The sequence below is a fragment of the Rhipicephalus microplus genome, chromosome 8 (genome assembly GCF_043290135.1).
Source record: "Rhipicephalus microplus isolate Deutch F79 chromosome 8, USDA_Rmic, whole genome shotgun sequence".
Lineage (NCBI taxonomy): Eukaryota > Metazoa > Arthropoda > Arachnida > Ixodida > Ixodidae > Rhipicephalus > Rhipicephalus microplus.
In genome coordinates this window covers 67345302-67361804 of record NC_134707.1, presented here as the reverse complement: position 1 = coordinate 67361804, position 16503 = coordinate 67345302, and the positions used below count along the sequence as shown (strand labels likewise).

The 16503-nt window shown below is 44.5% G+C and overlaps 2 non-coding genes across 2 annotated transcripts; both read right to left on the bottom strand.

The window, feature by feature from the left end:
* Positions 1-9822: 9822 nt before the first annotated feature.
* Positions 9823-9895, bottom strand: TRNAM-CAU (transfer RNA methionine (anticodon CAU)). The gene has a single exon. It is a non-coding gene; the product is annotated as a tRNA-Met (tRNA).
* Positions 9896-15878: 5983 nt separating this feature from the next.
* Positions 15879-15951, bottom strand: TRNAM-CAU (transfer RNA methionine (anticodon CAU)). The gene has a single exon. It is a non-coding gene; the product is annotated as a tRNA-Met (tRNA).
* Positions 15952-16503: the final 552 nt, after the last annotated feature.

Below are 16503 nucleotides of genomic sequence, written 5' to 3'. Positions count from 1 at the left end.
GCCATACTTTTGGCCGGTAAATGGGAAGTTAGATGACAGCCACACACCGGCACTAATAGCCGCGAGCAGAGCGTTAGCCGTCGATGAACTGACAAGCAGCTCAGCGGGCTGCTGTTTTTACATTTGCCGGTGAAATCTCCAGCCGTACCACTGGCATTAGCATAAGTGCTAAAATTATCTCGAGTGTTTGTGCACAAACTCAATCTTAACAGATCAATATATACTGACCGCGAAACTTCTTGGAGAATATAGTGCAGTATAGGCTGAGCATTCGTAAGGCTTTGTGGTGGAAAAGCCGAAAAAACGAAAGGTAAAAAAGAAACGTGCGTACCATTATAAAGATTAGTTGGTGATTAAGGTCCCATAACCACCATATTGACGCAAGGTAGGCTGGCAACTATAGTAGAACGCCTCAAGAGGACAACGAAGTAGTTGTGTGGGCGCGTGCTCTGCTTTTCACGCTTTTAGCCTTTGGTTACGAAAGTAAACGCCCTGTTTAGTGCCTGCGTACTTGTGTCTTTGTGGCAATTTCTGGTGGAAATCTGGGGTATGGTAGATGATACGATCCCCTGAGAGAACCCCTGACGCCAGTCCATCGAGTAGCTCAGCCGAGCTTACCCCTCCTTACGTACGTTCTAGCCATCGTCTCAAGGGACTGGAGCCATAGCACGGTTTGCTGCCTGAACGTCAGAGGACTATGAATCAAACACCGCCTAACCACCGCACCAGCACCAGCGCACCTGGTTGTCAACCAGCCCAAGACGCCAAAGACATTTTACGGAGCTGTTTTTGAAGATGCCGACGACTGGCTTGAGCATTTCGACCGGGTCACCATCAACAACGATTGGACTGCAGATCGTAAGCTATGCTATGTGTACTGCCTTCTGGAAGACTTAGCGAAAACGTGGTTTGAGAAGTCTGAAGCAACGCTTCAGTCATGAGATGAGTTTCACCGGCGGTTCCTCAAGGCATTTGCTCGAGAGGACAGGAAAGATATAGCCTAGCACACTATAGAGGCAGGTGTTCAAGGCCCTAACGAAAGGGCAGCGACTTACATAAAGGACATTGATCAGTTTTGTAGGCGTACGGAGACCTCTATGGCCGAATCCAAGAAACTTCGCCACCTAATGCGTCGTGTTTAAGAAGAGATTTCAGTCGGCCTAATTTAAAACCCGCCTGCGACACTTGTGGAGTTCTGTGAGGAAGCCACTGCCATGCAGAGGGCCCTTCAACAGCGTGCCAGGCAGTATAACCAGGGTGTACATCTAAGTGAGGTCACTTGTGTCACTCTCAGCAATGACATCAGCGCGTTGCGAGTGCTCATTAGAGCTCTCATTAAGGAGGAGCTACAAAAGATGCAGGTGACTGCTTCACCTGTAAAGCCACTCTCCGTTGCGGAGATCGTACGCGCCGAGCTACGGCAAGCCGTTCACCCTTCCCACAGTCCGAGGCGCCACAACAGAGGCACTGCATCGAGATGAGCTACGCGGAAGCAGTGCGACGTCCTCCATGGTGCAGTTCATCAGGCGTGTTTTACCCCAATTAGCGACACGCTCAGCAAATAGAGGTAGGCTTCCGTCCTCACAGCCCACCGTTGATCACCGAAGCAAGATCGAGAAAGAGTGACATGTGGGGTACAGCCGACCACAGGCCCTTTTGTTTCCACTACAGGGAAGCCGGACACGTCTACCGAACATGTGCACACTGTCGTGTGGGCCTCCATGGTTTTTCGCCTGATGCCTCTCATCCACGACCTGGCGAGCGACCGCTGGAAATAGAGAGTTGCATCTCGAATCGCTGCAGTATCGAACATCGTTCGCAAGAGCCCCGCTCGTCTTCGCCTGCTCACTACAGGTCATCGAGCCCAGCCTATTTACGCGGCGATTCGAGACGCCGTTCACCCAGTCATGTAAGACGGGAAAATTGAGTTCAGCGACATGAAGGTGCGGCTGCTCACGCTTACTCTCCGGAAGATCTTTCACTAAGACGACAGCGACGGCAGCGAAAAGATGTACATAGGCAGTCAAACGTGATACGAAGAGTGGGGACATCAAACATTGCCGTAACTGTGGATGACGAAGAAGTAATGGCACTAATCAACACTGGAGCAGACTCTTCGGTAATGAGCATGGGTCTTGCCTGCAGGCTGAAGAAGGTTTCTACCCTGTGGGCTTGGTCGCAGATACGTACGGTAGGAGGCCATTTTCACACTCCGGTGGGATGGTGCACAGCGCGAGTCACTATATACAGATTTACGTATCTCGTAGTTTTAGTGATAATGCCGAGTTGCTCGAGGGACCTATTTCTCGGACAGGACTTTCTGCGTGATAATGGGGCCGTAATTGACTTGCAAGAGTCGCAGGTGATGTTTTCTACGGCACGCGCTTTAGCACTCAACCCTCACAGCCGTTGCGTGGATGCTTTGAGAATTGTTGAGGATGACGTCACGCTACCACCGAAGAGTAGCGGGTCGACCTTTGTAGCCTGCGACGTTTTTGATGAATTCAAAGACTATGAAGGTATTGCAGAGGAAAATATCTCTCTGCTGCTCAAACGAAACATCAGCATAGCCCGATGCCTGGTTAGGTTAGAGAATAAACGCTCGCGAGTTCTGCTGACCAACTTCAGCAATGAGTTTCAGCACGTCCCCAAAGACACTACTGTCGCTTTCCTTAGGTAAATCGCCAACGTTTTCTATATCATCACATTGGCTACGACTTCACCACATGCAAAACCTTGTGCTGACCTCGGAAGCCGCATTCACGTTCATCCAGACTTGCCAGCTTCACGGATACAGCGGCTGCTAAACCTTGTGAGGGAGTTCTCGGACTGTTTCTCCACAGCATCAAAAGTTGAACTTACCGCCGTTACAAATCACCGCATTGTACCCGAAGAGTCGCCGCGGCCTCTTCGCCAACATCTATACCGTGTGTCTCCGAAGGAAAGAGATGTGATTAGGCATCCATTCAAAATATGCTGAAGGATGACATCGTTCAGCCCTCGATTAGTCCGTGGGCGCTACATGTTGTCTTAGTAAAGAAAAAAGACAACACACTATGTTTCTGCGTCGACTATTGACGGCTTATCGAAGTCACAAAATGTGACGTTCACCTCCTGCCACGGATTGATGACGCCTTAGACCGTCTACGCTGCGACAAGTTTTTTACATCAATAGATCTCAAGTCAGGGAACTAACAATTTAAAGTTGACGAGGGCGACCATAAGAAAACCGCGTTCGTGACTTACGACGAGCTCTACTAATTTAAAGTGTTGTCTTTCCGTTCCTGTTTCCCTCCCACCGCTCTTCTACGCATGATGGACACTGTACTAGCTGGACTAAAGTGGCAGACGTGTCTTGTATACTTCTATGACGTCGTTGTGATTTCAAGCACATTTGACGAGCATCTTTCCATGCTAAGAAGTGTCCTCACTGCAACAAGGAGAGCGAACCTCACTATCAAGCCCAAAAAGTGCTACTTTGGCTATGAAAAATTCACGTTTCTCGGCCATGTCTTGAGCCAGGGGAGTTGTACGATCAGATCCGGAGAAGTTGGCTGCCGTTGCTGTTTTCCTCGTCCGGGAGACAAGAAGGCTGCTCAGCGACTCCTCGGACTATGTGCGTACTACCGCCGTTCTATCGAAGGATTTTTGAAAATTTCGGAACCTCTTACAAGACTGGCACGGCCAGATGTGCCATTCTATGGACGGAAGAACAACAACAAGCCTTCGTAGAGGTACGCAATTGACTGCAGACAGCCGCAGTGGTGGCACATTTCGACAACACTGCCGACACCGACATTCACACAGGCGCCAGCAACGTAGGAAATGGAGCCATGCTAGTTCAATGGCAGAACGGAGCAGAGCGTGTGATAGATTACACGAGCCGCAGTCACACAAAAGCAGAGGCTAACTACGAGTGCCTAGCAGTCGTTTGGGCCATTAACAAGTTTCAACCATACCTATATGTCCGGTCGTTTTGAGCTGTCAGTTACTCCCATTCGCTCTGCTGGCTTGCCAATCTACGGGATCCATCAGGCCACCTCGCCCGCAAAAGCCACCGCCTTCAAGAGTACGACATAACGGTGGTGTTCCGATAAGGACATAAACATACAGATACTGACTGCCTCTCTCGTGCTCCTAGTTCCCCGACCTCACATGACACTGAACAAGGTTTACCGTTTGTTGGCAACATCATTGTGGTGCGGGTGGCTGAGCTTCAACGTGAGGACAAAGAGCTACTTCATGGCATCCAGCATCTTCAAGAAGAAGACTTTATCGTCCCATGCTGGCTCTTACGTGGAATAACATGGTATTGCCCGCGGAACAATGTTCTCTACAAGAGAAGTCTTGAGAGCCGCCAGGAAACTTTTCTCCTCGCCGTTTCAACGGAAATGCGTGAGGAAGCTTTGCAGGCATGCCACGACGATCCTTCTGGCGGTCTCTTAGGCTTCGCTAGGACATTAGCGCACATCAGAAAAAGTACTACTGGCCACAGCTGTAATCGTTTGTTCAGCCCTATGTCCGCACCTGCCGTGACTGTCAGAGGTGCAAAGTTCCACCCGGAAAGCCCGCCACCTTCCTCCAACCTTTAGATCCACCTTGACCTTCATTTCGGCAAGTGGGAATGGATCTTCTTGGCCCATTTCCTAAGTCATGCTCTGAAAATTAGTGAATACTCGTCACAACCGACTTTCTGACTCGCTATGCAGAAACCAAAGCTGTGCCTAGGGGAACTGCAGTTTAAGTCGCCAGATTCTTTGTCCACGGCATTGTTTTGCGTCATGGTGTAGCTGCTGCTCTCATAACCGATTGCGGAGCAGCATTTACGGCACAGTTATCGCAACAAGTCACGAAGCTTATGCACACCAACCACCGGAAACAACAGCTTATCATCCCCAAACGAACGGCTTGGCAGAGCGGTTAAAATAACGCTGTACGTCATGATGTCTATGTATGTTGATGTAGACCACGAAACCTGGGATGAAATTTTGCTTTACGTCACGTTTGCTTATAATACTGCTGTGCAAGAGACCACAGACCTAACACCATTTGAGCTTGTTTATGGCCGTCGTGTCGCAACACCGTTAGACACTATGCTTCCCGTAGACCAGGACACCAGCGGAAATGGCAGCACTGACGACTTCGTTGAGAATCCGACGAAGCCCGCCAGCTTGCACAGAACTGCATTCACACGCAGCAAGGTATCGACGCTTGCCGTTTCAACCAAGGCCGAAGGAAGGTCCACTATCAACCAGGTGACTATCTATGGATGTGGACACCAGTTCGACATCGTGGGCTTTCAGAGAAGCTATTGCGACGCTATTTTGGCCCTTACAAAGTTGTGCGCTGCCTCATTGACCTGAATTACCAGGTAGTTCTCCAAAGTTCCGATACCAGTTTAAACTGTAGACGTCCATGTTCAGAAGTTGTCCATGTAGTACGGATGAAGCCGTACCACGCCCGCGAGTTATGAACACTTTGAACTTTTCGTATTACCTACCAGAGCGCGGCATTATTTTTTTTCATTGACGTGATCAATTTCATCGACATCTCTAGGATCTCAGTCAATCGACCGGGACGGTCGTTCTTCAAAGAGCGAATTCGATGCAAAGTATTCTGGCAGCTATAGTACCCAACATCTGAGGAGGACAACGAAGTAGTTGTGTGGGCACGTGCTCTGGTGTTCACGCTTTTGGCTTTGGTTACAAAACTAAACGCGCTGTTTATTGCCTCCGTACCTGTGTCTTTGTGACAATATGATTATAAAAGACCCCGTAGTGAAGAACTCCGGAAATATCAACCATGTGGTTTTCTCCCCTCTGGGAAAACCAGCAAGTAAGGCAAAGTGAACTTATTATGAGCGGGCAGCTGATTAATTGTCCCTCTTATACAACCTAAACACACCAAGTCTGCCAGTACGAGACCCTCATTCAATGATATAGGGGAGAGAAGTGTATACCTAAGGGCTCGTATTTCCGTGGTTTAACACAATATTAATGAGATATAACAGACAGTAATGCCAAGGAATGTACAGGGGAAGTTATTAGAACCAATGGAATGTAAATAAGAAGAAAGACGAAAGAAAAGTGGATGAAAAAATTACCAGCTGTGAGCAGGAATCGAACCAACGACCTTCGAATAACGCGTTCGATGCTCTAACCACTGAGCTATCACAGCGGCCGTCCCTCCATCCACTTTTTTTGGGGTCTATATGTGAATTTAGAAGTAGGAGTGACAGTCAGCGCCATCTATAAGCCAAACAACGAGTGTGAAAACACTCTTATTCGCATGTTTTGGCGTCACGTAGCACGTGAACTTATTATGAGCGGGCAGCTGATTAATTGTCCCTCTTATACAACCTAAACACACCAAGTCTGCCAGTACGAGACCCTCGTTCAATGAAATAAGGGAGAGAAGTGTATACCTAAGGGCTCGTCTTTCCGTGGTTTAACACAATATTACTGAGATATAACAGACAGTAATGCCAAGGAATGTACAGGGTAAGTTATTAGAACCAATGGAATGTAAATAAGAAGAAAGAAGAAAGAAAAGTGGATGAAAAAATTACCAGCTGTGAGCAGGAATCGAACCTACGACCTTCGAATAACGCGTTCGATGCTCTAACCACTGTGCTATCACAGCGGCCGTCCCTCCATCCACTTTTTTTGGGGTTTATATGTGAATTTAGAAGTAGGAGTGACAGTCAGCGCCATCTATAAGCCAAACAACGAGTGTGAAAACACTCTTATTCGCATGTTTTGGCGTCACGTAGCACGTGAACTTATTATGAGCGGGCAGCTGATTAATTGTCCCTCTTATACAACCTAAACACACCAAGTCTGCAAGTACGAGACCCTTGTTAAATGAAATAAGGGAGAGAAGTGTATACCTAAGGGCTCGTATTTCCGTGGTTTAACACAATATTAATGAGATATAACAGACAGTAATGCCAAGGAATGTACAGGGGAAGTTATTAGAACCAATGGAATGTAAATAAGAAGAAAGAAGAAAGAAAAGTGGATGAAAAAATTACCAGCTGTGAGCAGAAATCGAACCTACGACCTTCGAATAACGCGTTCGATGCTCTAACCACTGAGCTATCACAGCGGCCGTCCCTCCATCCACTTTTTTTGGGGTTTATATGTGAATTTAGAAGTAGGAGTGAAAGTCAGCGCCATCTATAAGCCAAATAACGAGTGTGAAAACACTCTTATTCGCATGTTTTGGCGTCACGTAGCACGTGAATTTATTATGAGCAGGCAGCTGAATAATTGTCCCTCTTACACAACCTAAACACACCAAGTCTGCCAGTACGAGACCCTCGTTCAATGAAAAAAGGGAGAGAAGTGTATACCTAAGGGCTCGTATTTCCGTGGTTTAACACAATATTAATGAGATATAACAGACAGTAATGCCAAGGAATGTACAGGGGAAGTTATTAGAACCAATGGAATGTAAATAAGAAGAAAGAAGAAAGAAAAGTGGATGAAAAAATTACCATCTGTGAGCAGAAATCGAACCTACGACCTTCGAATAACGCGTTCGATGCTCTAACCACTGAGCTATCACAGCGGCCGTCCCTCCATCCACTTTTTTGGGGGTTTATATGTGAATTTAGAAGTAGGAGTAACAGTCAGCGCCATCTATAAGCCAAATAACGAGTGTGAAAACACTCTTATTCGCATGTTTTGGCGTCACGTAGCACGTGAATTTATTATGAGCAGGCAGCTGATTAATTGTCCCTCTTACACAACCTAAACACACCAAGTCTGCGAGTACGAGACCCTCGTTCAATGAAAAAAGGGAGAGAAGTGTATACCTAAGGGCTCGTATTTCCGTGGTTTAACACAATATTAATGAGATATAACAGACAGTAATGCCAAGGAATGTACAGGGGAAGTTATTAGAACCAATGGAATGTAAATAAGAAGACAGAAGAAAGAAAAGTGGATGAAAAAATTACCAGCTGTGAGCAGGAATCGAACCTACGACCTTCGAATAACGCGTTCGATGCTCTAACCACAGAGCTATCACAGCGGCCGTCCCTCCATCCACTTTTTTGGGGTTTATATGTGAATTTAGAAGTAGGAGTGACAGTCAGCGCCATCTATAAGCCAAACAACGAGTGTGAAAACACTCTTATTCGCATGTTTTGGCGTCACGTAGCACGTGAACTTATTATGAGCGGGCAGCTGATTATTTGTCCCTCTTATACAACCTAAACACACCAAGTCTGCCAGTACGAGACCCTCCTTCAATGAAATAAGAAGAGAAGTGTATACCTAAGGGCTCGTATTTCCGTGCTTTAACACAATATTAATGAGATTTAACAGAAAGTAATGCCAAGGAATGTACAGGGGAAGTTATTAGAACCAAAGGAGTGTAAATAAGGAGAAAGAAGAAAGAAAAGTGGATGAAAAAATTACCAGCTGTGAGCAGGAATCGAACCTACGACCTTCGATTAACGCGTTCGATGCTCTAACCACTGAGCTAACACAGCGGCCGTCCCTCCATCCACCTTTTTTGGGGGTCTATATGTGAATTTAGAAGTAGGAGTGACAGTCAGCGCCATCTATAGGCCAAACAACGAGTGTGAAAACACTCTTATTCGCATGTTTTGGCGTCACGTAGCACGTGAACTTATTATGAGCGGGCAGCTGGTTAATTGTTCCTCTTAGACAACCTAAACACACCAAGTCTGCCAGTACGAGACCCTCGTTCAATGAAATAAGGGAGAGAAGTGTATACCTAAGGGCTCGTATTTCCGTGGTTCAACACAATATTAATCAGATATAACAGACAGTAATGCCAAGGAATGTACAGGGGAAGTTATTAGAACCAATGGAATGTAAATAAGAAGAAGAAAGAAAAGTGGATAAAAAAATTACCAGCTTTGAGCAGGAATCGAACCTACGACCTTCGAATAACGCGTTCGATGCTCTAACCACTAAGCTATCACAGCGGCCGTCCCTCCATCCACTTGTTTTTTGAGGTTTATATGTGAATTTACAAGTAGGATTGACAGTCAGCGCCATCTATAAGCCAAACAACGAGTGTGAAAACACTCTTATTCGCATGTTTTGGCGTCACATAGCACGTGAACTTATTATGAGCGGGCAGCTGATTAATTGTCCCTCTTATACAACCTAAACACACCAAGTCTGCCAGTACGAGACCCTCGTTCAATGAAATAAGGGAGAGAAGTGTATACCTAAGGGCTCGTATTTCCGTGGTTTAACACAATAATAATGAGATATAACAGACAGTAATGCCAAGGAATGTACAGGGGAAGTTATTAGAACCAATGGAATGTAAATAAGAAGAAAGAAGAAAGAAAAGTGGATGAAAAAATTACCAGCTGTGAGCGGGAATCGAACCTACGACCTTCGAGAAACGCGTTCGATGCTCTAACCACTGAGCTATCACAGCGGCCGTACCTCCATTCACTTTTTTGGGGGGTTTATATGTGAATTTAGAAGTAGGAGTGACAGTCAGCGCCATCTATAAGCCAAACAACGAGTGTGAAAACACTCTTATTCGCATGTTTTGGCGTCACGTAGCACGTGAACTTATTATGAGCGGGCAGCTGATTAATTGTCCCTCTTATACAACCTAAACACACCAAGTCTGCCAGTACGAGACCCTCATTCAATGAAATAGGGGAGAGAAGTGTATACCTAAGGGCTCGTATTTCCGTGGTTTAACACAATATTAATGAGATATAACAGACAGTAATGCCAAGGAATGTACAGGGGAAGTTACTAGAACCAATGGAATGTAAATAAGAAGAAAGAAGAAAGAAAAGTGGATGAAAAAATTACCAGCTGTGAGCAGGAATCGAACCTACGACCTTCGAATAATGCGTTCGATGCTCTAACCACTGAGCTATCACAGCGGCCGTCCCTCCATCCACTTTTTTGGGGGGTTTATATGTGAATTTAGAAGTAGGAGTGACAGTCAGCGCCATCTATAAGCCAAACAACGAGTGTGAAAACACTCTTATTCGCATGTTTTGGCGTCACGTAGCACGTGAACTTATTATAAGCGGGCAGCTGAATAATTGTCCCTCTTATACAACCTAAACACACCAAATCTGCCAGTACGAGACCTTCGTTCAATAAAATAAGGGAGAGAAGTGTATACCTAAGGGCTCGTATTTCCGTGGTTTAACACAATATTAATGAGATATAACAGACAGTAATGCCAAGGAATGTACAGGGGAAGTTATTAGAACCAATCGATTGTAAATAAGAAGAAAGAAGAAAGAAAAGTGGATGAAAAAATTACCAGCTGTGAGCAGGAATTGAACCTACGACCTTCGAATAACGCGTTCGATGCTCTAACCACTGAGCTATCACAGCGGCCGTCCCTCCATCCACTTTTTTTGGGGTTTTTATGTGAATTTAGAAGTAGGAGTGACAGTCATCGCCATCTATAAGCCAAACAACGAGTGTGAAAACACTCTTATTCGCATGTTTTGGCGTCCCGTAGCACGTGAACCTATTATGAGCGGGCAGCTGATTAATTGTCCCTCCTATACAACCTAAACACACCAAGTCTGCCAGTACGAGACCCTCCTTCAATGAAATAAGGGAGAGAAGTGTATACCTAAGGGCGCGTATTTTAGGTGGTTTAACACAATATTAATGAGCTATAACAGACAGTAATGCCAAGGAATATACAGGGGAAGTTATTAGAACCAATGGAATGTAAATAAGAAGAAAGAAGAAAGAAAAGTGGATGAAAAAATTACCAGCTGTGAGCAGGAACCGAACCTACGACCTTCGAATAACGCGTTCGATGCTCTAACCACTGAGCTATCCAGCGGCTGTCCCTCCATCTACTTTTTTTGGGTTTATATGTGAATTTAGAAGTAGGAGTGACAGTCAGCGCCATCTATAAGCCAAACAACGAGTGTGAAAACACTCTTATTCGCATGTTTGGGCGTCACGTAGCACGTGAACTTATTATGAGCGGGCAGCTGATTAATTGTCCCTCTTATACAACCTAAACACACCAAGCCTGCCAGTACGAGACCCTCGTTCAATGAAATAAGGTAGAGAAGTGTATACCTAAGGGCTCGTATTTCCGTGGTTTAACACAATATTAATGTGATATAACAGAAAGTAATGCCAAGGAATGTACAGGGGAAGTTATTAGAACCAATGGAATGTAAATAAGAAGAAAGAAGAAAGAAAAGTGGATGAAAAATTTACCAGCTGTGAGCAGGAATTGAACCTACGACCTTCGAATAACGCGTTCGATGCTCTAACCACTGAGCTATCACAGCGGCCGTCCCTCCATCCACTTTTTTTTGGGGGGTTTATATGTGAATTTAGAAGTAGGAGTGACAGTCAGCGCCATCTATAAGCCAAACAACGAGTGTGAAAACACTCTTATTCGCATGTTTTGGCGTCACGTAGCACGTTAACTTATTATGAGCGGGCAGCTGATTAATTGTCCCTCTTATACAACCTAAACACACCAAACCTGCCAGTACGAGACCCTCGTTCAATGAAATAAGGGAGAGAAGTGTATACCTAAGGGCTCGTATTTCCGTGGTTTAACACAATATTAATGAGATTTAACAGAAAGTAATGCCAAGGAATGTACAGGGGAAGTTATTAGAACCAAAAGAGTGTAATTAAGGAGAAAGAAGAAAGAAAAGTGGATGAAAAAATTACCAGCTGTGAGCAGGAATCGAACCTACGACCTTCGATTAACGCGTTCGATGCTCTAACCACTGAGCTAACACAGCGGCCGTCCCTCCATCCACCTTTTTTGGGGGTCTATATGTGAATTTAGAAGTAGGAGTGACAGTCAGCGCCATCTATAGGCCAAACAACGAGTGTGAAAACACTCTTATTCGCATGTTTTGGCGTCACGTAGCACGTGAACTTATTATGAGCGGGCAGCTGGTTAATTGTCCCTCTTAGACAACCTAAACACACCAAGTCTGCCAGTACGAGACCCTCGTTCAATGAAATAAGGGAGAGAAGTGTATACCTAAGGGCTCGTATTTCCGTGGTTCAACACAATATTAATCAGATATAACAGACAGTAATGCCAAGGAATGTACAGGGGAAGTTATTAGAACCAATGGAATGTAAATAAGAAGAAAGAAGAAAGAAAAGTGGATAAAAAAATTACCAGCTTTGAGCAGGAATCGAACCTACGACCTTCGAATAACGCGTTCGATGCTCTAACCACTAAGCTATCACAGCGGCCGTCCCTCCATTCACTTGTTTTTTGAGGTTTATATGTGAATTTACAAGTAGGATTGACAGTCAGCGCCATCTATAAGCCAAACAACGAGTGTGAAAACACTCTTATTCGCATGTTTTGGCGTCACATAGCACGTGAACTTATTATGAGCGGGCAGCTGATTAATTGTCCCTCTTATACAACCTAAACACACCAAGTCTGCCAGTACGAGACCCTCGTTCAATGAAATAAGGGAGAGAAGTGTATACCTAAGGGCTCGTATTTCCGTGGTTTAACACAATAATAATGAGATATAACAGACAGTAATGCCAAGGAATGTACAGGGGAAGTTATTAGAACCAATGGAATGTAAATAAGAAGAAAGAAGAAAGAAAAGTGGATGAAAAAATTACCAGCTGTGAGCGGGAATCGAACCTACGACCTTCGAGAAACGCGTTCGATGCTCTAACCACTGAGCTATCACAGCGGCCGTACCTCCATTCACTTTTTTGGGGGGTTTATATGTGAATTTAGAAGTAGGAGTGACAGTCAGCGCCATCTATAAGCCAAACAACGAGTGTGAAAACACTCTTATTCGCATGTTTTGGCGTCACGTAGCACGTGAACTTATTATGAGCGGGCAGCTGATTAATTGTCCCTCTTATACAACCTAAACACACCAAGCCTGCCAGTACGAGACCCTCATTCAATGAAATAGGGGAGAGAAGTGTATACCTAAGGGCTCGTATTTCCGTGGTTTAACACAATATTAATGAGATATAACAGACAGTAATGCCAAGGAATGTACAGGGGAAGTTACTAGAACCAATGGAATGTAAATAAGAAGAAAGAAGAAAGAAAAGTGGATGAAAAAATTACCAGCTGTGAGCAGGAACCGAACCTACGACCTTCGAATAACGCGTTCGATGCTCTAACCACTGAGCTATCCAGCGGCTGTCCCTCCATCTACTTTTTTTGGGTTTATATGTGAATTTAGAAGTAGGAGTGACAGTCAGCGCCATCTATAAGCCAAACAACGAGTGTGAAAATACTCTTATTCGCATGTTTGGGCGTCACGTAGCACGTGAACTTATTATGAGCGGGCAGCTGATTAATTGTCCCTCTTATACAACCTAAACACACCAAGCCTGCCAGTACGAGACCCTCCTTCAATGAAATAAGGGAGAGAAGTGTATACCTAAGGGCGCGTATTTTAGGTGGTTTAACACAATATTAATGAGCTATAACAGACAGTAATGCCAAGGAATATACAGGGGAAGTTATTAGAACCAATGGAATGTAAATAAGAAGAAAGAAGAAAGAAAAGTGGATGAAAAAATTACCAGCTGTGAGCAGGAATCGAACCTACGACCTTCGAATAATGCGTTCGATGCTCTAACCACTGAGCTATCCAGCGGCTGTCCCTCCATCTACTTTTTTTGGGTTTATATGTGAATTTAGAAGTAGGAGTGACAGTCAGCGCCATCTATAAGCCAAACAACGAGTGTGAAAACACTCTTATTCGCATGTTTGGGCGTCACGTAGCACGTGAACTTATTATGAGCGGGCAGCTGATTAATTGTCCCTCTTATACAACCTAAACACACCAAGCCTGCCAGTACGAGACCCTCGTTCAATGAAATAAGGTAGAGAAGTGTATACCTAAGGGCTCGTATTTCCGTGGTTTAACACAATATTAATGTGATATAACAGAAAGTAATGCCAAGGAATGTACAGGGGAAGTTATTAGAACCAATGGAATGTAAATAAGAAGAAAGAAGAAAGAAAAGTGGATGAAAAATTTACCAGCTGTGAGCAGGAATTGAACCTACGACCTTCGAATAACGCGTTCGATGCTCTAACCACTGAGCTATCACAGCGGCCGTCCCTCCATCCACTTTTTTTTGGGGGGTTTATATGTGAATTTAGAAGTAGGAGTGACAGTCAGCGCCATCTATAAGCCAAACAACGAGTGTGAAAACACTCTTATTCGCATGTTTTGGCGTCACGTAGCACGTTAACTTATTATGAGCGGGCAGCTGATTAATTGTCCCTCTTATACAACCTAAACACACCAAACCTGCCAGTACGAGACCCTCGTTCAATGAAATAAGGGAGAGAAGTGTATACCTAAGGGCTCGTATTTCCGTGGTTTAACACAATATTAATGAGATTTAACAGAAAGTAATGCCAAGGAATGTACAGGGGAAGTTATTAGAACCAAAGGAGTGTAATTAAGGAGAAAGAAGAAAGAAAAGTGGATGAAAAAATTACCAGCTGTGAGCAGGAATCGAACCTACGACCTTCGATTAACGCGTTCGATGCTCTAACCACTGAGCTAACACAGCGGCCGTCCCTCCATCCACCTTTTTTGGGGGTCTATATGTGAATTTAGAAGTAGGAGTGACAGTCAGCGCCATCTATAGGCCAAACAACGAGTGTGAAAACACTCTTATTCGCATGTTTTGGCGTCACGTAGCACGTGAACTTATTATGAGCGGGCAGCTGGTTAATTGTCCCTCTTAGACAACCTAAACACACCAAGTCTGCCAGTACGAGACCCTCGTTCAATGAAATAAGGGAGAGAAGTGTATACCTAAGGGCTCGTATTTCCGTGGTTCAACACAATATTAATCAGATATAACAGACAGTAATGCCAAGGAATGTACAGGGGAAGTTATTAGAACCAATGGAATGTAAATAAGAAGAAAGAAGAAAGAAAAGTGGATAAAAAAATTACCAGCTTTGAGCAGGAATCGAACCTACGACCTTCGAATAACGCGTTCGATGCTCTAACCACTAAGCTATCACAGCGGCCGTCCCTCCATCCACTTGTTTTTTGAGGTTTATATGTGAATTTACAAGTAGGATTGACAGTCAGCGCCATCTATAAGCCAAACAACGAGTGTGAAAACACTCTTATTCGCATGTTTTGGCGTCACATAGCACGTGAACTTATTATGAGCGGGCAGCTGATTAATTGTCCCTCTTATACAACCTAAACACACCAAGTCTGCCAGTACGAGACCCTCGTTCAATGAAATAAGGGAGAGAAGTGTATACCTAAGGGCTCGTATTTCCGTGGTTTAACACAATAATAATGAGATATAACAGACAGTAATGCCAAGGAATGTACAGGGGAAGTTATTAGAACCAATGGAATGTAAATAAGAAGAAAGAAGAAAGAAAAGTGGATGAAAAAATTACCAGCTGTGAGCGGGAATCGAACCTACGACCTTCGAGAAACGCGTTCGATGCTCTAACCACTGAGCTATCACAGCGGCCGTACCTCCATTCACTTTTTTGGGGGGTTTATATGTGAATTTAGAAGTAGGAGTGACAGTCAGCGCCATCTATAAGCCAAACAACGAGTGTGAAAACACTCTTATTCGCATGTTTTGGCGTCACGTAGCACGTGAACTTATTATGAGCGGGCAGCTGATTAATTGTCCCTCTTATACAACCTAAACACACCAAGTCTGCCAGTACGAGACCCTCATTCAATGAAATAGGGGAGAGAAGTGTATACCTAAGGGCTCGTATTTCCGTGGTTTAACACAATATTAATGAGATATAACAGACAGTAATGCCAAGGAATGTACAGGGGAAGTTACTAGAACCAATGGAATGTAAATAAGAAGAAAGAAGAAAGAAAAGTGGATGAAAAAATTACCAGCTGTGAGCAGGAATCGAACCTACGACCTTCGAATAATGCGTTCGATGCTCTAACCACTGAGCTATCACAGCGGCCGTCCCTCCATCCACTTTTTTGGGGGGTTTATATGTGAATTTAGAAGTAGGAGTGACAGTCAGCGCCATCTATAAGCCAAACAACGAGTGTGAAAACACTCTTATTCGCATGTTTTGGCGTCACGTAGCACGTGAACTTATTATGAGCGGGCAGCTGAATAATTGTCCCTCTTATACAACCTAAACACACCAAATCTGCCAGTACGAGACCTTCGTTCAATAAAATAAGGGAGAGAAGTGTATACCTAAGGGCTCGTATTTCCGTGGTTTAACACAATATTAATGAGATATAACAGACAGTAATGGCAAGGAATGTACAGGGGAAGTTATTAGAACCAATCGATTGTAAATAAGAAGAAAGAAGAAAGAAAAGTGGATGAAAAAATTACCAGCTGTGAGCAGGAATTGAACCTACGACCTTCGAATAACGCGTTCGATGCTCTAACCACTGAGCTATCACAGCGGCCGTCCCTCCATCCACTTTTTTTGGGGTTTTTATGTGAATTTAGAAGTAGGAGTGACAGTCATCGCCATCTATAAGCCAAACAA